Source organism: Bos indicus x Bos taurus, chromosome X (assembly GCF_003369695.1).
Source record: "Bos indicus x Bos taurus breed Angus x Brahman F1 hybrid chromosome X, Bos_hybrid_MaternalHap_v2.0, whole genome shotgun sequence".
Taxonomy (NCBI): Eukaryota; Metazoa; Chordata; class Mammalia; order Artiodactyla; family Bovidae; genus Bos; species Bos indicus x Bos taurus.
In genome coordinates this window covers 67,283,188-67,305,575 of record NC_040105.1, presented here as the reverse complement: position 1 = coordinate 67,305,575, position 22,388 = coordinate 67,283,188, and the positions used below count along the sequence as shown (strand labels likewise).

The window sequence follows — 22,388 nt, the reverse complement described above, 5'->3', positions numbered from 1 at the left end:
TGTGTGTATGCTAAGTCACTTCAGTCATGTCTGACTCTGCGACCCCATGGACTGTAGCCGACCAGGCTTCTCCATCTATGGGGATTCTCTAGGCAAGAATACTGGAGTGGGTTGCTGTGTCCTCTTCCAGGGGATATTCCCAACCCAGGGATCAAACGTGCATCCCTTATGTAATACTGTAAATGGTATTAACTAAATTTTGTTTTTCAAGTATTCATGGCTAGTATACTGAAATGCATGCCCTTTATTGGTTTTTCTTGCCTCATGGTATTAGCTAAAACTTCCAGGGCAAATTTGAACAGTAGTGGTGAAATCTAAGATACTCGCCCACTTTCTGTTCATAGAAGGGGAAACCATTCTGTCTTTAATGATTGATACTACCAGTGTTTCTGAGATTCCACTTATGACATTAATGAGGTTGCCTTCTCTTCTAAATCTGCTAAGCATTTTTATTATGAATAGGTTTTAAATGATGTCAAATGCTTTTTCTTTTTGCACCTACTGAGATATGCTTTCTTTTCCAGTTATATGATTGCCTTCCAAATACTGAATTACTCTTTCAGTTCTGAACCAAATCATTCTATTCTCCTTATTTTTTTTAGGTAGGAAATTCATGTTTTATTTCTCCACTGACATATTCACAGCTAATATAAATTAAAGGCCTGCTTGCACACCAAACCCAGGTCCTTTTAGTGGTTCAGTCAAAGAGGTAAGACCTCCAGCTGGCTCACAGGAGAAGCGTCCACTCCTCGGCCCAGGTTTTGGGATTTTGCCAGCCTTCAGTTCATCAATAATTTCTTCAATATCTTTAGGTGTCAGATCCTCATAGTAGTTGTCATTTATTTGAACCATTGGTGCATTTACACAGGCCCCTAAACATTCGACTTCTATAAGAGTGAAAAGTTTGTCAGGTGTAGTCTCTCCAACCTTTATTCCAAGTTTTTTCTGAATGGCTTCCAGTATGCTGTCAGAGTTTCGGAGCATGCAAGGTGTGGTAGTGCAGACTTGAATGTGATACTTTCCAACAGGCTTTCGATTATACATTGTATAAAAAGTTGCTACTTCATACACTCTCATTGGAGGTACTTGTAAAATTTCTGCAACATTGTTCATAGCAGAGATGGGCAGCCATCCATTCTGTCTCTGGGCTAAATCCAGAACTGGAAGCACAGCTGCTGCCTTATGCCCTTCTGGGTAGTTTTTCACAATGGCCTCAATCCTCTTATAGTTTTCTGGTGTGAAATCAAATGGAGTTTCTGAGTTATTCTCAGGAGTATCTCTGTGCACAAATAAGGCTCCTCCAGCTCCATTCTAAACAGCTGTCTTATGCAGATTTCTTATATGTTTTCCCCAGTGGGCGGCGAGGCCGGCTACGCGGCCCGTAGCGCCGTGGAGAGGAACATGGCTGGCCAAAGTGCAGGCCTCCTGGCCTCGCCGAGCACCTCTAGTCTCCTTTAAATAGGCATGCTCTCAAGGGAAACTATTTTATCACAATCAAACAAACCTCACGAAAGGGAAATACCCAACTTTTGTTACCTACAGCCTTTGATACAGAGAAAAGAAAATACCTAACTCCAGAATCCTTGAGCCTTTGACAGGAGGAAGTTCAGTTCAGTTCAGTCGCTCAGTCGTGTCTGACTCTTTGTGACCCCATGGACTACAGCATGCCAGGCTTCCCTGTCCATCATCAAGTCCCAGAGCTTACTTAAACTCATGTCCATCGAGTCAGTGATGTCATCCAACCATCTCATCCTCTGCATCCCTTTCTTCTCCTGCCTTCAATCTTTTGCAGCATCAGGGTTTTTCAAATCTTTCCCAGCATCAGGGTCCTCCAGCCTCTGACAGGAGGAAGGGAAGCACCCAAATCCAGCCCTTTCTAGCCTTCCTGTCCAATCTGAAGTGGGGAAAAAGCAAGAATCATTTGGGAAGGTCACAGACAAGAGATATAGGTCAACTAAAAGACTAAAAGACTGAGACTTTATAATCATTTATAATCATAGGATTATAAATGCTACTCTTCTCCCCTACATACCTTACAATATATTAACAAAGCTCCTCTTTACACTTTTCAGAGGTCTCCTTGGGTTGTCTCCTACTTCCAGGGATTATAGTGTACTTAAGAGTGAAGAAACAGGGGGAAATGTTTCTATGTCACCCTTTCTAAAACAGAAGTCCTTGTACCTGTTTTATAAATAAAGTCTTAATGGAAAATAATCACACTCATTCATTCACTGTAAAAGGTGACTTGTGCTACAGAAACAGAGGTAAGTAGTGTCAGAGATCAGATTGTAAAAAGCTTAAAATACTTTTGATTTGGTCTTTACAAGAAAAGCTTTCTGATCCCTGTGTTAGAGGGCATAATGACGAAATCCCAAATACAACAGCAACAAAAAGGATAAAATATTAAGAATAAGCAGACCAAAACTTTAAAATATATACTAAGATAACCATAAAATACACATTAAAAATTCAAAAAGAGCCTTAGATAAATAAAAAGACATCCTTTGTTTTTGGATTAAGCGGTCCCATGATCTTCAAGACATTATTTATAAGTTTATAAATTTTAAAAACATAAATATAAATTTATAAGTTTATAAATTTTAAAAACATAAATATAAATAAAAAGGTAATTAAATCCTCCCCAAAAATCCCAATGAATTTTGCAGAGGTATATGAATTGTTCCTGAAGTTCAACTGGAAAAATAAATTCACATTAATTTCAATGGAAAAGAACAAGAAAGTCCAGAAATAGATCCAACTATATGTAAAAGCTTACTGTATCACAGTCCATATGCAGTTAATAATGTATCACTTTACATCTTGCAGTGTTATAAGCTCATAGCTCTCTGTTCTTTATGTTACTTTTTTATATATAATACATGTGTAAATGTTATAGTTCTAATATAACTTATTTTAATATAACTTTTAATATAACTTATGTCTAACATAAGACAATGTTATAGTTCTAATTTTTAATAAGGTATTCATCTTATAAAGCTATTAAGAGAGAAAAGGGGGGGAAAAAAACGATTTTGTATTTACCCAGATATTTACCAGTTCTAATCCTCTTCATTTTTTTCTGAAGATCCAAGTTTCCATGAAATTTCATTTACTTCCATCTTAAGAACCTCCTTTATCATGTTATAATATAGATCCATTTGTAACAAATACTCTTATAGCTTTCCTTTATTGAAAATACCTTTATCCCATCTTCATTTTTGAATATTTTCACTGGATATTCATCAAGGGTTGACAGGTTTGTTTCTTTCTTCCCTCCCTAACAACTTAAAGTTGCTGTTGCATGCAGTCTCATTGAAATGGTTTCTAATAAGAAGTCAGAAAGAAATAGGATCATTGTGCCTGATTATACGTAACTTTTCTCTTGCTAAGATTTACACTTTATGTTTGGCTTCAGACACTTTAATTATGATGTGCCTCAGGTGGACTTATTTACTTTTATCATACTTGATATTTAACATATTCTATCTGTAAATTTTTACATTTACTCAAGTTTGAGAATTTTTCAGTCACTAACAAATAGTTTTTCCCCATCTCTCTATCTCTTCTGATATCCCAATTACACAGGTTTCTGTGGCTCTGTTCAGTTTTTCTCACTTTTTTAACTCTTTTCTTCACATAGGATAATTTCTATTGATCTGGCTTCAAGTTCACCTTTTCTTCTGTCATGTCTATATATATATAAACAAAAGTTAAATCCCTTCAATGAACTTTATATTTCAGAAATTATATTATTCCTTTTTAAAATTTCCAATTATTTCCTCTTCATGAGTTTCTTGTTGACAGTTCCCAATTTTCTGCTGAGATTTTCATGCATTGAAAATATGTTGTTTCACTTCTTTGAGAATAGTTTAAAATGCCCACTTTAAAATTCTCAAATACTAGTTTACAATTTTGGTTTACCTTAGAGTACAAACTTTCTTTTCTGTAAAGAATGTGTAACACTTTTCTTTTTTTTTGGTTCTTCATAAGAATGAACACTGTAATCCATAGAAATGCTACTATAAAAATAATACACAAAATATAAGCTAAATATTAAATAGAAAAACTAAAATAGAATTTTAAAAATATTCAACTGTTCCCAGAAAAGCAAGAAAGGAGGAACAAAAAAATTAATAATAGAGTAAACAAATAAAAAGCCAAAAATAAAATGCTAGACCACAGCTGAGGCACATCAATAATTACATTAAATGTTAATGGAATAAATGCTCCACTTTAAAAGGCAGAAACTGTTAAGAACAGATTTAAAAATTAAGATAAACTAAATACGAAGTACAGAGATTAACTTTAAATATAAAACACAAACAGAATGAAATGGATGGAAAAATGGTATCCCAAGGAAATGATAAGGATAAGTAGACTAGTTGTATTAATAGTAGATAAAACAGATTTTAAAACAAAACTTATCACTAGAAATCAAGGATTCAGACTGGGACTTCCCTGGCAATTCAGTGGGTAAGACTCTGCACTTCCAATGCAGGGTGCCCGGGTGTGATCCCTGGTCCAGAAACTTGTTCCTATATGCCACAACTAAAAGATCCCAGAGGAGGCAACAAAAACCCCAAATGCCACAACTAAGACCCAGCACAGCCAAATAAATTAACAACAACAACAAAAAAGGACTAAAGTCTAAAAAAGGACTGATTCAACAAGACAGAACAATCATAAATGTATGTGTACTCAGTAACAGAGTATCAAAGTACAGGAAATAAAGACTGATAAAAGACAATTCCACACTCATGGCTGCTAATTTTAAACCCCTCTGTAATGGAATTCCAGTAGAGCTATTTCAAATCCTAAAAAATGATGCTGTGAAAGTGCTCCACTCAATATGCCAGCAAACTTGGAAACCTCAGCAGTGGCCAAGGGACTGGAAAAGGTCAGTTTTCATTCCAATTCCAAAGAAAGGCAAAGCCAAAGAATGCTCAAACTACCACACAATTGCACTCATTTCAAATGCTAGCAAAGTAATGCTCAAAATTCTCCAAGCCAGGCTTCAACAGTACATTAACTGTGAACTTCCAGATGTTCAAGCTGGATTTAGAAAAGGCAGAGGAACTAGAGATCAAACTGCCAACATCTGTTGGATCATCGAAAAAGCAAGAGAGTTCCAGAAAAACATCTATTTCTGTTTTATTGACTATGCCAAAGCTTTTGACTGTGTGGATCACAATAAACTGTGGAAAATTCTTCAAGAGATGGGAATACCAGACCACCTGACCTGCCCCTTGAGAAATCTGTACGCACGTCAAGAAGCAACAGTTAGAACGGGACATGGAACAACAGACTGGTTCCAAATAGGGAAAGGAGTATGTCCAAGGCTGTATATTGTCACCCTGCTTATTTAACTTATATGCAGAGTACATCATGAGAAACGCTGGGCTGGATGAGTCACAAGCTGGAATCAAGATTGCCGGGAGAAATATCAATAACCTCAGATATGCAGATGATACCACCTTTATGGTAGAAAGCGAAGAACTAAAGAGCCTCTTGAGGAAAGTGAAAGAGGAAAGTGAAAAAGCTGGCTTAAAGCTCAACATTCAGAAAATTAAGATTATGGCATCTGGTCCCATCACTTCATCACAAATAGATGGGGAAACAGTGGAAACAGTGGCTGACTTTATTTTGGGGGGCTCCAAAATCACTGCAGACAGTGACTGCAGCCATGAAATTAAAAGATGCTTACTCCTTGGAAGCAAAGTTATGACTAACCTAGACAGCTTATTAAAAAGCAGAGACGTTACTTTGCCAACAAAGGTCCGTCTAGTCAAAGCTATGGTTTTTCCAGTAGTCATGTATGGATGTGAGAATTGAACCATAGAGAAAGCTGAGCACTAAAGAATTGATGCTTTTGAACTGTGGTGTTGGAGAAGACTCTCTAGAGTCCTTTGGACAGCAAGGAGTTCCACCAGTCCATCCTAAAGGAAATCAGTCCTGAATATTCATTGGAAGGACTGATGCTGAAGCTGAAACTCCAGTACTTTGACCACCTGATGGGAAGATCTGACTCATTTGAAAAGACCCTTATGTTGGGAAAGATTGAAGGCGGGAGGAGGAGGGGGATGACTGAGGATGAGATGGTTGAATGGCATCACTGACTCAAGGGACATGAGTTTGAGTAAACTCCAGGAGTTCGTGATGGACAGGGAGGCCTGGTGTGCTGCAGTCCATGGGGTCACAAAGAATCAGACATGACTGACAAACTGAACTGAACTGAAGCAACTGAGAGACCCACAAAAAAATTTAGGAATTTATACATGCATAACAGATATGGACAATGTTATCAATCACCTAGATTCAATTTATATTCTTAGATAATACACCAAAAATGACATAATGCACATTATTTCCAAATGTACTAGGTAGGTTTACCAAGATGGACAATATTCTGGACCATAATACAGTCCACATATAAATAAAAACATTAAGATCATACAAAATATAAAGTAAACAGGAAACCCCCAAATATATGGAAGTTAACCATTCCTTTAAATGAACACTGAGTCAGTGGAAAAAATTATAAGAAAAACTAGATGACATTTGGCATTGAACAATAATGAAAAGATATTTTAAATCCGTGTGTGTGTGTTAAGTCTCTTTAGTCATGTCCGATTCTGTGCTACCCTGTTGACTGTAGCCTACCAGGCTCCGATGTCCATGGGATTCTCCAGGCAAGAATAGTAGAATGGGTTGCCACCCCTTCTCCAGGGCATCTTCCCTACCCAGGGATCAAACCCGCATCTGTTACATGTCCTGCATTGGCAGACAGGTTCTTTACCCCTAGCACCATCTGGGAAGCCCTTTAAATCTATGAGATCAGCTAAATAGAGAAATTTATGACTTTAAATATCTATGTTAGAAAAGAAGGAAGGTCTGGGATCAATGCTCTAAGCCTAGGGCTAGGGTGGGGGAAGGGTGCTGATCTACAACCCTCAGGCCTGTGTTGTCTTCGTAAATAATGTTTTATCAGAACACAGCCACATTCACTCATTTAAGAATTATCTACAGCTGACTTTTGCCACAATGCCAGCACTAAGCAATTGTGAAAGGCCATATAGTCCATAACGGAGAAGGCAATGGCACCCCACTCCAGTGTTTCCATGCCTGGAAAATCCCATGGACGGAGGAGCCTGGTGGGCCGCAGTCCATGGGGTCGCTAAGAGTTGGACACGACTGAGCAACTTCACTTTCACTTTTCACTTTCACGCACTGGAGAAGGAAATGGCAACCCACTCCAGTGTTCTTGCCTGGAGAATCCCAGGGACGGGGGAGCCTGGTGGGCTGCCGTCTATGGGGTCGCACAGAGTCGGACACGACTGAAGCGACTTAGCAGTATATAGTCCATAAAGCTAAAATATTATGCTGTCCTCTAATAAAAATTTTGCTTAAGCTTCCACCTTATGAAAGTAGGAAAGGAATACAAGTCAAATTCAAAGCAAGCAAAAGGAAATTATAAAGAAAAGAACAGAAATGACTGAAATAAAAATTGAAAAACATTAGAGAACATTAAAAAACTCAGAACTGATAAACTAGATAAAAAAACAAATTTCTAATATCAGGAATTAAATAAGGAATATCACTACACATGTTTCATACATTCAAAAAATAATACAGGGATATTATGAACTGATATGTAGTTTCCAAGAAGTACTAATAAAAGGAAAATTCAAAGTGCAATATGTTAAAGAACAAATATATCATGCTACCTATTGTGTGAGAAGGGAAAATAAGAAAACATATATCTGTGTCGGCAGAATAGAGCAGAAAACAATGAACACGGTTACCCATAAGGGATGAAGAGACAAATGAGGTAGAATGGATACAGGAGAGAGTGATTTACATTTCTCTGAGTGTAACCCTTTGTATATTTTTTACTTATTAAAGCACATTACTATCCTAAATATTCAAAAAATAAAATTATATCAATAAGAATGTAATGGAAGGAAAACTAAACAAATGAACACAGTTACATTTTCAGTTTAGACCATAACCACAGGGAAAGAAGGAAAGGAGGCAAATGAGATGGGAAAAAGGAAGAGAAAAAGGAAGGATCGCGGCAATGGACAAAGAAAGGGAAGAATGGAAGGGAGGGAGGGAGGAAGAAAGGATGGATTCAAGTATCTTATAAACATAGTATCTGACAATATACCCTCAGTCTTGGGGAATGCAGTGGGGTGTCAGGGGGTGAGCAGCCGGAGATGTGAAAATTAACCCTTAACTATTTTTAACTGGTTTGTTTATTGACTTTTGTATGAAGCAGTTTTGAAAATATTTCAGATACACTGTAAGATTGCACAATTGAGTAAATATTTTGGATGTTGTGGGAGCCAGTTTTCTCACTGTGCACAGACAGAAAAGACAAACATGGAGTGAGGTAAAGCAAGAAAGAACACTATAGGATGGATTAGAACTAAAGGTACAGTATGAACACACGAAAATGTTTGTGTGTATATATATTTATGTATCTGTGTGTGTATATATGCATGTACTTTCTAACTCTATACACTGAAAGGGCTAAGAAGAAAAGACCTCAGGAGCAATGAGCAACCAAGCACTGAAGTCTTGGTTTGTAAATACTATCCCTCCATTAAAAGGAACCAAGGCTCCTAGAAAAAACAGACAACTGCAGGATGAGGCAGGATAGGTATAAGATGAATTTTATGACGACAAAAGTAAGGAAATGTTCAAATAAATGTTGGGGACATATTACAAGCACATAATAAACAGTTTTCAAGGGCTCCCACTGGCCATATCTAGAACATTTTGAACACAAAATAATTAAGAAATATAATGAATTATAAACCATTGTAAAAAGGCTAAGAATTTCAATCCTTCATAATAATAAATCGAGAAGAGGGTAGGTCTTGTTCTTATAGTATTATCCTGAGGCCTCACCGGTAAATGTGAAGGCAGAACTAGAGTTACAAAACAATCACAGTAAAGAATGGGCAAGGGAAAAGGCAAAGTACAGGGGGATATTTTTATGCAAGATATTTTCATGATCTCAAGATGTCTCACTACATTTTGATGGAAGCACTAACAATGTGAATATTCTGGTTGCCATACTGCACTACAGTTTTGCAAGGCTGTAGAAATGCTGCAGATGGTAGAAATGCTGCAGATTAAAGAAGACTAAAAAGATAATGACAACTAAATGTAATATTTACCCGTAGGCTGGATTTTGGAGAAGGAAAAGGCAACCCACTCCAGTATTCTTTCCTGGAGAATCCCATAAACAGAGGAGCCTGGCAGACTACAGTCCATGGGGTAACAAAGAGTTAGACACTTAGCAATGACTGAGCAGCAGCAGGCTAGATTCAGGACTAGACAGGGTAAAAAGGCTATAAAGAACATTGTTATGAAATGCGAAGAATAGCTTAAAAATATGAGGTTGACAAATGTACTGTGGTTATTAAAAAAAAACAAGAACTTTGCTTAGAAAGTATCCACTGAAGTATTTAGGGGTAAAGGACCAAATATTCTAGAAAAAAAAAATTTATACAGAGTGGAAAGAGAGGAGCACAAAAGATAAAACTAGTAGTGGAAAATGTAAACAACAGACAAATCCTGATAAGAGAATACATGTGTTCCTTTATTACTTTTGGTATGTTTTTGTAAGTTTAAAATTATTTTCAAGTGAAAAAAAATTTTTAAAGGAATGATATCCAGAACATTTTTTAAAAACTACTATAGACTGGAATCCAGAATATTAAAAATAATATGGTCACAAATCAATTAACAAAATTAAAAGACAAAACAACCCAACAGACAGCAGTAAATGATAAAAACAGAAACATTCAGAAAAGGTAAACAGAATTATTAATAAGCATATGAAAAGATCTTCAACATCACTAATAATTAGTGAAAGGCAAATTAAAGCACAAGATATAATTTCATATCAATCATATTGGCAAATTCTAAAAATAATAACAAAGTTTGCAAAGAAAAAGCAGAGGGGAAAAGGGATATGGAAAGGAAAGAAAATGTTACTGAGAAACCAATATTTTCATATTCTTTGGTGAGAATGTAAATCGGGACAATCACTCTGAAGAGTAACACATATTTCACTTTACATACTACATAATTTCACTTTAACAAAAACACTACAGAAATTCTCATCTGTGCATAAGAAGTCCTCTAAAGATTTTACTATAGCCTGGTATTTCATAGTAAATAACTGGAAACAACCTAAACATCTATCAGTGGGATAACAGACCCACTGTATTTTCACCAAGTGCACTATGATACAGTAATTGAAATGAATTGGCTAGACTAATATACTTATCAATATAGATGAATCCCAGAAAAGACATTGTAAATAGCTACTATGGCTACACCGCTCCATAGTTACTGAATATCCTGTACCTCAAAAATAATGGTGAGTGAAAAAACCAAGTCATGGATACATAAAATATGATAGGATTTTAATAAAGCTTAGTAGCATGGAAAAACTATTACTATATAACTAAGCAGTGAAAGTATTTTAAAAAGCCCACGGTAAGGACATACAACTTCAGAATAGGACTTACTTGTGGCATGTGATGAAGAGGGGCTTTGACTGCACCGTTTAAAGTTTTTAAAAATCTGAAACAGAATATGATAAGGTTTAAGATTTGTTAAAGCAGGGTGGTGATAACAAGCACTCACTCTGTCATTCTCAATATATTCTGTTTGAAATATTTCATTTAAAAATTTCAGGAAACTCAAACAGGGACTCTGTGTCAACCTAGAGGGGTGCGATGGGGAGGGAAATGGGTGGGAGCTTCAAAAGCATGTATACCTATTACTGATTCATGTTGAGGTTTGACAGAGAACAGCAAAATTCTGTAAAGCAATTATCCTTCAATAAAAAATAAATTAATTTAAAAAATTTAGATGGCTTACTTTCCAGGAGAACCAGAGGGTAGAAGAGATTCAGCTCTTAAGGGGCACACCCAAAATCTCACATACTCTGAGATCCTGGGAAGAAGCAATAATGTGAAAGGAGCCTGGATCAGACGCTCCTGCTGATCCTGCAGAGGCTCTGGGAGAGACAGGAGGCAACTATAGCTCATTCTGGGGTCACACATGCTGGCAGTAACTATTTTGGGGAGCTCATTCTGTCAGGAGGATACTGGTGCTGGAGAGTACCATTTTAGAATCTTCCCTCTAGCTTATTAGGGATGGAACTGGGCCCACCCACCAGCCTGTCACCATCAATACTGGGATGATTAAGGTCAAGCAGCTAACCAGATGGCAACACAGACCCACCCACCAGCAGGCCTTAGGACCCCTTCAGCACCTAGCCACCCTCAGACACAGGCCACCCACCAGTGCACCAGCACTAGTCCAGGGACTCTGAGGGCTTACAGTCAGCCATAGAGACCCAGCTCACCTACCAGTGAGTGGGCAGACACCAACTCTGAGACCCAAGGTTCCTGCAGCCAGAGACACCAGGACCCAGCTCTGGCTATCAGCAGACGGGCATTAGCCCCAGGACATCAAGGCTGCACCCACCAGTGGGTGGGCACTAACCCTAGGATCCCCTGCACCCTGGTTGTGCCCACCAGTGAGAAGACACCAGTCTTAGGACCACCACAGCCCCACAGCCTACCACTGTCAAGACCCACCACATGCACCAGAGGCCGCACCAACTCTGGGACCTGCTGGGCCCCAGCCTCATGCACCAGAGAAGTTGACATCAGCTTCAGGATTTCCCAGGGCCCTGCAGTCAAAAACCGTGGGACCTGGCTCTGCACACAAACAGACTGGCACTAGCCCCAGGAAGACTGAGACACAACCTCGCCTACCAGGATCCAGCCCACTCATCAGCTGACCAACATCAGGTTTGGGACACTCCAGACCCTTCAATGGATGAATGGATAAAGAAGATGTGGTATGTGTACAAACACACACACACACACACACAAAACAGAATATTACTTAGCCAAAAAAAAATGAAATCTGACCTAGAGGGTACTATGCTATAGTTCAGTTCAGTCACTCAGTCGTGTCCAACTCTTTTCAGCCCCATGGACTGCAGCACGCCAGGCTTCCCTGTCCATCACCAACTCCAGAAGCTTACTCAAACTCATGTCCCTTGAATTGGTGATGCCATCCAACCATCTCATCCTGTCATCCCCTCCTCCTCCTGCCTTCAATCTTTTGCAACATAAGGGTCTTTTCAAATGAGTCAGATCTTCCCATCAGGTGGCCAAAGTACTGGAGTTTCAGCTTCAGCATCAGTCCTTCCAATGAATATTCAGGGCTGATTTCCTTTAGGATGGACTGATTGGATCTCCTTACTGTCCAAGGGACTCTCAAGAGTCTTCCAACACCACAGTTCAAAAGCATCAATTATTATTATGCTAAGTGAAATTTAAAAAACAAAACAAATGAACAAATATAACAATACAGAAATATAAATACAGAGAACAGATGGTTGCCAGAGGGGAATAAGTGGGCCGAAGAGAGAGATAGATGAGGGTAAGTTTAAAAGGGGCAAACTTCCACCTGCAAGACAAATGAGTCATAGCTATGAAATGTACAGTGTGGGAAATATAGCCAATAATTATATAATAGCTTTGAATGGTGACAGATGCTAAGTAAACTTATCACGATGATCATTTTGAAATATACAGAAATATGAAATCAGTATGTTTGTTGTACAACAGGAACTAACAGTATTGTGGGTGAATTATACTTCAAAATAAACTAACTCATACAAAAAGACACCAGATGTGTGGCTACCAGAGATTGGCAGGATGGTGCTGGGGGGACTGGATGAAGGCAGTCAAAAGGTACGATAAATAAGTACTTATATAAAATAAATAAGTTCTAGGGATGTATGGTACAACAAAATAAATTAACATTGATATATGTTATACATGGAAACTCTTAAGAGTAAACCAATCCTGAGTCCTCATCACAAGAAAAAATTTTATTTCTTTAATTTTGCATCTATATGAGGTATGGATAGTCACCAAATTCACTATGGTAATCATTTCATGATGCATGTAAGTCTAATCATTATGCTGTATGCCTTAAACTTATACAGTGCTATATGTCCATTATATCTCAATAAAACAAAGAAAATATAGAAAAAAATAAAATGATAATGAAAAATATTGGTAAATTAAAAAGTTACAAATAATTTCATTAACTGCTGCTAGGTAGGGAGAGGTGAATTGATTGTAAAGGAGCACAAGGAAACTTTCATAAGCAATGGAAATGAAACACTTATGAATCTTTAGGGGTACAAAATTTGCCACCCCAAAATGTTTCTCTTTGGCATGAGGATTAATTTTGGCTGATTATTTATAAACAACAGAAGACTCTGGAAGACTTTCTTCATACCTATCCTGAAACTACCTAAAGAATATAGATTAAGGGCCTGTTCCTGGAATAGAACTATCACCAGAAATATCTGCAAATAATATGGACTAGCTGTGATGGGAGGAAATTCAGCAACACCTAGAGATCAAGAGTCTACTCCCAGTCAGGTTGTCTGCATTTACATACCAAATATTTGCTTTTCCATTTCCATGTGAATTGCCTTCCTTCCCTGTGAGGTCCCAAACCACTACCCCCAACAACCTCTTTTGTCTTTAGCTAAAGATGGTATTCAAAGTGAAGGCTTCAGCCATATTTTGACCAGTTACTCAGTATTCCTGGCTCTGTCGCAAGTACACATATTCTTAAACTTTTGTTTGATTTTCTCCTGTTACTCTCCTATTAATCAATCATTTCAATTTAAATATTAGGCCAGAAAAATCTATAAGGTTAGAGAAAAATTTCTTCTCCACAATACATTTTAATATATGTAAACTATACTTCAAAGTTTTAAAGTGAGATTATATGAGCTTTTATGTTTTTTTCAATCTTACTTTACTTGTTTTAAAAAAGAAGAGAAATAAAATGACACTGAAGGACTTGCTGAATTTCAGATGCTGTTTTGCAAGAAATGTAACTTTCAAAATGACATCTTAAAGTCTTTTGGGATGAAAAAGCATTAGTGTATAAAACATATTTTTATCACATATTAAAGTTTTCAACTACAAATTGGCACTTGCTATCTACAAGGATTAAATCACGTGCTGCTGCAGCTGCTGACTTTCAACACCCCCTGAAAGGAGTTCAGTGTGGAGAGCAGAAATGAGGACAGGACTGAGTGACTGAAGTGAACTGTGCTGGTAGCGGGGCGGGGTAAGGGTGTGGAGACTGGTAGGACAGGTCTTCAGATAGGTATTTTCAGGAGCCAATTTTATGAGCCCAATTCTTTTTTTTTTTTTTTTATGAGCCCAATTCTTGTATTTTCTAATATCTAGAAAAGCACTAAAATCCTTCATGGTGACACAACTGTTCCTTGTGACTAATGAAAGCTTCACGAGACTAGCAGAAATCTAGAAAAACATGTACTAGATAGCATGTACTCGCCCTTCACCAAAATCACGTATATACTGTCTGTCCCCTGACCTCTTCCCTCTCCCGGAGCAGTCTCTCAGAGTTCCTTGAGGTGATATCTCCTGGGCCGCAGTCCTCATTCTACTCCAAATAAAACTTAACTCACAACTCTTACATTCTGCATTTTTTTAAGTCTACAAAGTACTGATGCCATAAAGTGAAGAATGAGGATAATTACTTCCACAACTCCTCACAAAAGGACAAATTTCTATGGCTCATTCATTTCTATTTTTTTTTATAACACATTTTGTAGCGTAATCTTAACTCCCTCAGTTTTTCCTCTACTTACCATGGATTCAATGTTTACCACCAGCCCTTTTATAACAGTTAATTCTATTCCTATTGTTGACCAAAAAAATCAACAGTCAATCTATGAAGGAAAAGGAAAATTTTATTCAAGTCAAATTGAGGAGTATAACCCAGTAACAGCCTCTCAGAAAGCTCAGAAAACTGTTCCACACATGAGAGGTCAAAACTTTTGGGACAGAAAGGTGTACATTAAATGACATACATAGTTTACACAATTCAGATCTCTAAGTGGTGGACATTGTGACTCCATACAAGATTAAGAAGGAATGTTATCTTTTAAAGAGTTGTCTGGTTGGTGCTAGGAGAATGTTGCTCCTCATGATTGAACAGGTATTTCTGCTAATGGAGAGCTTTGGTCGATGTGTTATGCAGATACATAATGCACAGTAGATGGGAGAGAGGAAGCCAGACAACAGAGAAAAAGTTTTAGTTTTAAACATTCCTTGACTTACCTTAAATACGAATTTTTATATTTTTATTTACTTCTTGATTGACTATATTTCACTGTTATATACCTTTTTCAAGAAAGGTTCATGGATGCTAATTTCATGAATAATTTTATATTTGATTATTTCTATCTCCTTAATACTTGAAAGACAGCTTTTCTCTTTTGAGTGATATGGTAACAAATTTGGTGACATTTTTAAAGATGAATTCCAGTCACTATGGTGAACTTAGAGTTCTATGGGAAACTGCCCTTCACACAACTCAAAGTAGAAAGTGAAAGTGAAAGTCACTCAGTCGTGTCCGATTCTTTGCGACCCCAGTCCATGGAATTCTCCAGGGCAGAATACTAGAGTGGGTAGCCTTTTCCTTCTCCAGAGGATCTTCCCAACCCAAGGATCCATGTCTCCTGCATTGTAGGCAGATTTCTACTCAAAGTAGAAATGCTGGATAAAACAGAACATACTGATAAAAGATCAAAGAGAAAAAAATAAATTCCTCAGATACCAGAAACAAAGAACTCAAAGCCACTGATGTGAAGTCTAGGTAAGAAGTGTAGTCTCCAGAAAGTAGAAGAGCTTGGGGCAAGGCTTCCTGAGTGGAAGGTCTTACAGGTCAGACAGTGACAATTCACAGTTCCACAGCCAACATATAAAAGTACCCTTCTCTTACCACTGCCAATACTAGTTGTCTATTTAGTTTTATTCCAATCTAGCAGGTAAGAAAGTATTGCACTTAAAATGTAATCTGCATTTCCTTCAGTATATTTTTCATACTTATTATTGATTTGGACAGGCACGTCCATGGAATTATTTACTCATATCTTTTACCCATTAATCGACTATTTTTCTTGCAAACTCTTTGAAATATTAGAAATAGAAACCCTTTACCTTTTGTGTGCAACACAGATTAGTTTTCTTTCAAATTCTGTTTAAGGTGCATTTTACCATAAAAGTTATTTTGGAACTTAAATTTATCTTTTAAAAGGATTCATGTTCTGCTTTAGCTGGGGTCTGTAATTTTCACAAGTGAAAAAAGCTGAATTTTCAGATATATTAAAAAATTCAAAGTCTTTATATCTTCATCAACTCTTCTACTTCATGCACTCATAGCCTAACCTTAACAAGTTTAATATCAACAATCATCTGGATTGGATCCTCTCCTCAATTTTCTCCAAGTTTGTTTTTTCTTCATGGCTCAATTTGCTAGAAACCAAGGACTTTGGGGCAGACGAAGCAGACTTCTGACTAAAGAACATTACCTACCATAGATGAAGGTCATCTCATAATGATAAAAGGGTTAAGAAAGACTTAACAATGACAAAAGCCTCAAAACAAATTAAGCAAAAATTAACAGAACTTCAAGAAGAAATGGACTGATTGCAATTATATGTAGAGATTTCAATATATTTCTCTCTATAATTGATACAAAAAGTGGATAGAAAATCAGTAAACATATAGACTGAACAACTCAATCAACTAACTTGACCTGGCTCATATTTCTGCAACACTTCAGCCAACAGCAGAACATACATCCTTTTTTAAGTACATACTGAGCATTTTTAAGATAGATCATAATCAGGACTATAAAACAATCTTAAGTAAACTTGAAAGAATGCAAATAACATAAAGTATATTCTTTGACTATATGAGAGTTAAAATAGGTAATAATACAGAAAGATCTCTGGAATATCTCCCAAATATATGCAAGCTAAACAGCACACTCAGGGATCAAAGAAGAAATCAATGCAGAAATTAGAAATACTTTAAACATAATAAAAATTAAAGTAAATCAAAATTTATGGGGTGCAACCAAAGATGTACGTAGGAGAAAATAGCATAAAACCTCTATATGAAGTCTTAACTCAGTGACCTGACCTTAAGAAACTATCAAAAGGGCAAATTAAACTAAAGGTAAGTAGGAGGCAAAAATCAGCATAAAAACAAAAAATCAATGAAATTGATAACATAAAGTAATAAAGAAAATCAATGAAACCAAAATGTAGATCTTTGGGAAGATCTATGAAATTTAATAAACCTCTGGCTAGGCTGATTAGAAAGCAGAGAAAATGAGAGAAAGCAGGACAGCATTACCACAAATGAGAAAGGTGACATTACCCTATTATATGCATATAAAAAAATGGTAAGTGAATTTTAAGAACAAGTTCTTGTCAATAAACTCAATGACTGAGATGAATGGTCATATTCTTTAAAAGATGCACACTATCAAAGCTCACTCAAATACAAGTATATAACCTAAAGGTATACATTAAACATTAAAAATCTTCCCCAAAAGAAAACATCAGCCTAAGATGAATTCACTGGTGAATTCTACCAAATATGTAAGGATGAAATAATATGGATTCTACAAACATTATTTCAGAAAATTAAAGAGGTATTTCATCCCAACTCGTTTTAATAAATTAGGCCACAATCATATTGATACTAAAATCTCACAAAGACATAAGAAAAATACAAAGGAATCTCCCTCATGAAAGTAAATGCAACAATTAACAAAATTTGAGCAAATCTAATCTAACAACATCTTGACAAAGTAAGGTTTATCCCAGAAACTCAGACATGTTTCATAATTCAAAAAATAAATGTAGTTAAATACATTGAATTCCAAAAGAAAAACCACATAATCATCTCAATGAACATAAAAATAGCACTTGACTAAATTCCAAGCTCATTCAATGCTTTACAACTCAAAAATCTAAGAATGAAAAGAAACTGATTTAACCTAATAAAGGGTATCTACAAAACAAAAACCTATAGCTACTAATATCCTTAAGGTGAAAGACTAAATGCTTTCTCCTAAAGGGAATAAGACAAAAATCCCCATTCCTATCACTTCTATTCAATACTGTATTGGAAGTTCTTGGCAGTAAATAAAGGGAAAAAACTAAAGAAAATTAGATTAGAAAAAAAGTAAAATTGTACTTATCTTCAAGTGAAATAATCTTATAAGTAGAAAGTCCTAAGGAATCCATAATAAAACAAAAAAAACTAACAAAAAAGATTAGGAAGCAATAGATTACAGGATTTAAACCCCCAAATCAATTGTATTTCTATACTACAGTAAGTCATCCAAAAATGAAATTGAGAGCTCCATTCTGAATAGCATCAAAAAACAAATAAAAAGATTTATACTTAAAAACTACAAAACACTGCTTGGAAAAACTGAAAGATATATATAAATGGAAAGAAAGTTATGAAAATCTATGTTTGGATTAGAACACTCTCATCAAACTGATCTACAAAGTCAATACAATCTATGTCAAAATCCCAACAGGTTTTCTTTCTTTCTTTCTTTTTTTTTTTTTTTGGTAGAAAATAGCAAATGATCCTAAATGCAAATAATACAGAATACCTGAAACAATTTTGAAAAACAACAAAACTATTAGGTCTTTCATCACAGATTTTTTTTTTTTTTTTTTGGCTACACCCCAAGGCACGTAGGTCTTAGTTCCCCGACCAGGGATGGAACTCTTACCCCTGCATTGGAAGCATGAAGTCTTAACCACCATTGGACCATCAGGGAAGTCCCTCATTACCAGATTTTAAAACTTTACCTTAACTTTACAGTAAACAAGACAGTGCAACATTGATAAAAGATTAGATACAGAAAATAACTGATATATTGGTCTTGATCAAAATTTAAAATCTTAGTGCTATGGATAAACACTATAGAAAATGAAAAGACAAGCTACATAGTGGGAGAAAATACTTGAAAATCTTATTTTTGCTAACTTTGTGTTCAAATTCTATAGATACAATTAGAAAAAAAATTAGAAATGGAGAAAAGGTTTAAATGTTATTCCTTCAAATACATATGAGTTAGCAATAAGCAAATGAAATGATGCTCAACCTCATTAAGCTTAACGAAATGCAAAATAAAACCACAACAAAATACCACTTCACACAAACTAAAATGGGTATAATAAAAAACACAGGCAGTAACAAGTGATGATGAGGATGTGGAGAAATGTGAACTTTCATATATTGTAGGTGGGAATGTAAAACAGTATAGGCAGTTTGGAAAACAGTTTGCAGTTTCTTTAAAAGCTAAATAAATATGACCCAGATAATCTACTCCAAAAAAAAATTACACAAGAGAAATGAAAATATACAAGAAGATGTACATCAATGTTCGAAGCAACATTTATTAACAGATAAAAGAAAAACAAAAAAGGGAAACAAATAAACTTTGTCAAGTGCCAAATGGAAAAAACAAAAATGTAGTATATTTATAAACTGAATAATATTCAGCTCTAAAAAAGGAATAAAATATTGTGATATGCTACCACAAGGATCAACCTCAAAAAGATTTTGAGAATTCCCAGGAAGTCCAGTGGTTAGGACTCAGTGCTTTCATGGCCTTGGTCCCAGGTTTAATCCCTGGAGGAATTAAGGTCCTGTAAGCCTTGTAGCCGGAGAAGACAATGGCACCCCACTCCAGTACTTTTGCCTGGAAAATCCCGTGGACAGAGGAGCCTGGTGGGCTGCAGTTCATGGGGTCGCTAGAGTCGGACACGACTGAGTAACTTCATTTTCACTTTTCACTTTCATGCACTGGATAAGGAAATGGCAACCCACTCCAGTGTTCTTGCCTGGAGAATCCCAGGGACGGGAAGCCTGGTTGGCTGCCGTCTATGGGGTCGCAGAGTCAGACACGACTGAAGCGACGCATCAGCAGCAAGCCTTGTAGCATGGCCAAAAAAACAAAGAAAAGAAAAAAGACTTTAATAAGTGAAGGGGGGGGGGTCAAACTATATAAACATTATATAATTTCATTAATATGAAATATCCAGAAAAGGCTCATTTTAGATAGATCAGTGGTAGCCTGGGGCTGAGGACAGAATGGGACTGAATATAGACAGGCCTGAAGAATTTTTGGCAATAGTGAAATGTCCTAAAAGTGGATTGTGGTAACGGCTGCACACTGTACACAAATTTAATGAAAATAAGTGAACTGTGCACATACAGTGAATAATTTTTTGGTATGATATTATATCTCAATAACACTTAGAAAGAACTAAATTGAAAAATGTTTAACTAAAAAAAAATCACCTACAACAACAAAAAATTCACTTAACATCTCAATAGCAGAATGGAAACAGGGAAAAACAGTCACTGAATTCGAAGACAGAAATTACCCAATCTGAATAACAGAACAACAACAAAAAAAGGCTGAAACAAAACAGACTCAGGCCCGTTGGGCAATATAAAAAAGTCTGGTATACAAGTCTTCAGATACCAGAATGAGAAAAACAGTATACTGCAGGAAAAAATATTTGTAGGAGCCAAAAATTTCCCAAATTTGATTGAAAGATAAATATAAATAAATATATATATATATATATATATCTCTCTATATATTCAATCACCTCAGCAAGCCCAAACAAGATAAGCTGAAAGAAAAATCATTCAAAAATATTAAACTGCTAAAAAAAGAAAAATAAAGAAAAAACTTGCAAGCAGCTACAAAAATCAACACTTTTCCTATGGGGAAACACTGATTCTAAACAACTAAAAATTTCTCATGTGAAACAATGGAGGAGATAGATGGTAGAAAAGTATCTTTATTTGAAGTGCTGAAAGAATAGATAATGGTCTCCTTATCTAATATCTCTGTATTCAATAAAAACGTCCTCCAGGAATGAAGGTGAAATGAACACATTCTTAAGATGCAGGAAAATGAAGAAAATTCATTTCAAGCAGCATTGAGATGAAATGATAGAGTTCTTTAGTCTCGAAGATAAATAATGACCAGAGGGAGCTAGGACCTTTAAGAATGAAGGAAGAACAACAGAACTGGTAAGTGACTAAATGACCATTTTTCTTCTCCTAAATAAGTTCTTTACAATATATAAGACTCTAAAATATGAAAGGAATCATAATACAGTCTGGTGGGCTTTCAAAACACATAAAAGTAAATCAGTCCTGAATATTCATTGGAAGGACCAATGCTGAAGCTGAAACTCCAATACTTTTACTACCTGATGCGAAGACCTGACTCATTTGAAAAGACCCTGATGCTGGGAGGGATTGGGGGCAGGAGGAGAAGGGGACAACAGAGGATGAGATGGCTGGACGGCATCACTGACTGAATGGAAATGAGTTTGAGTAAACTCTGGGAGTTGGTGATGGACAGGGAGGCCTGGCATGCTGCAGTCCATGGGGTCGCAAAGAGTCGGTCACGACTGAGCGACTGAACTGAACTGAACTGAACTGAAGACACATGGCAACTACTTTTTAAAAAATGAGGGAGTTTAAAGAGATCTAAGTGTGTGTTTTACCTGAAGTGGTAAAACATTACATCTATACTAACTGTTAGGTGATTACTAGGTCTGTATATTGTAATCTCTACAGCAATAACAACAAAATAAATTGAAGAGATGCAACCAAAAGTTTTAAAAAGAACATTAAGTTTTGAAGTTAAGTTGCTCAGTCCTGTCCATGGAATACTAAAAAAAAGTTGAAATAATGCAAATGAAACAATATCAACAAACAAAAGTAACAAAGATGACAAAGCTCAGATACATTAGAAACAGCATCACTATGTTCCTTAAGAGAAGAAAAAAAGCTTGACAACTGCAAATTAATGATTTTCTTGACCTTAAAGTTAAGCCACTGTGGCAAAGAGTTATGAAGAAATTTAGAGAAGAGAAGGTGCCTACAGGGAATGATAGAATCTGAGCAACTGATTACTGGAATAATGCCACAGAAAGTCATATAAAAGCAGGTAGGAATATTACACTAAAAATTATAATCAATCGTTAATGGACAAATGCAGGGCTCCATGAGAACAAGAAGCCCCTCAAGGTTTCAAAAACAGGTGTCAGGCTGTACTGGCCTGCAGTCTTTATCAACAGGTGGCCCCAGGGAAGATCACAGAGACAGATTCCATTTGTGCTGTATGGGGAAGGGGGAGCAGCAACTATGGGTGAAATCCTGCAGGAGGTATCTCTTCTATCTCTCTTACAAAAAAAAAAAATTCTTAATCTCAAAGTAAGCTCAACAAAACCTGTGGCCTGACGCACTGGATAGAGTAATAGAGGGCAGACCAAAATTAATACCAGGCCCATCTCCCCTAAGGAACAAAAGCCTAATGCACAATGTGGGGAAACCCAGTGGTGGAAACCAACTACATCTGGGTAAGGAAGAAAAAAA

General features: G+C 36.4%; 1 long non-coding RNA gene and 1 pseudogene across 5 annotated transcripts in view; both read right to left on the bottom strand.

Moving 5' to 3' along the window:
- The window catches only part of LOC113886777, a 188,225-nt gene that overhangs the window by 111,030 nt on the left and 54,807 nt on the right, over positions 1-22,388 (bottom strand). The window contains exon 2 of one of the 4 annotated variants that reach the window (XR_003509558.1): positions 10,548-10,602. The exons of the other annotated variants lie outside the window; for them this stretch is intronic. This is a non-coding gene — a long non-coding RNA (uncharacterized LOC113886777). The remainder of the gene's footprint in view (positions 1-10,547; positions 10,603-22,388) is intronic. 4 annotated transcript variants of the gene reach the window in all.
- LOC113886776 lies at positions 600-1,418 on the bottom strand (annotated as a pseudogene). The gene has a single exon (XR_003509553.1). The product of XR_003509553.1 is annotated as an NADH dehydrogenase [ubiquinone] flavoprotein 2, mitochondrial pseudogene (transcript).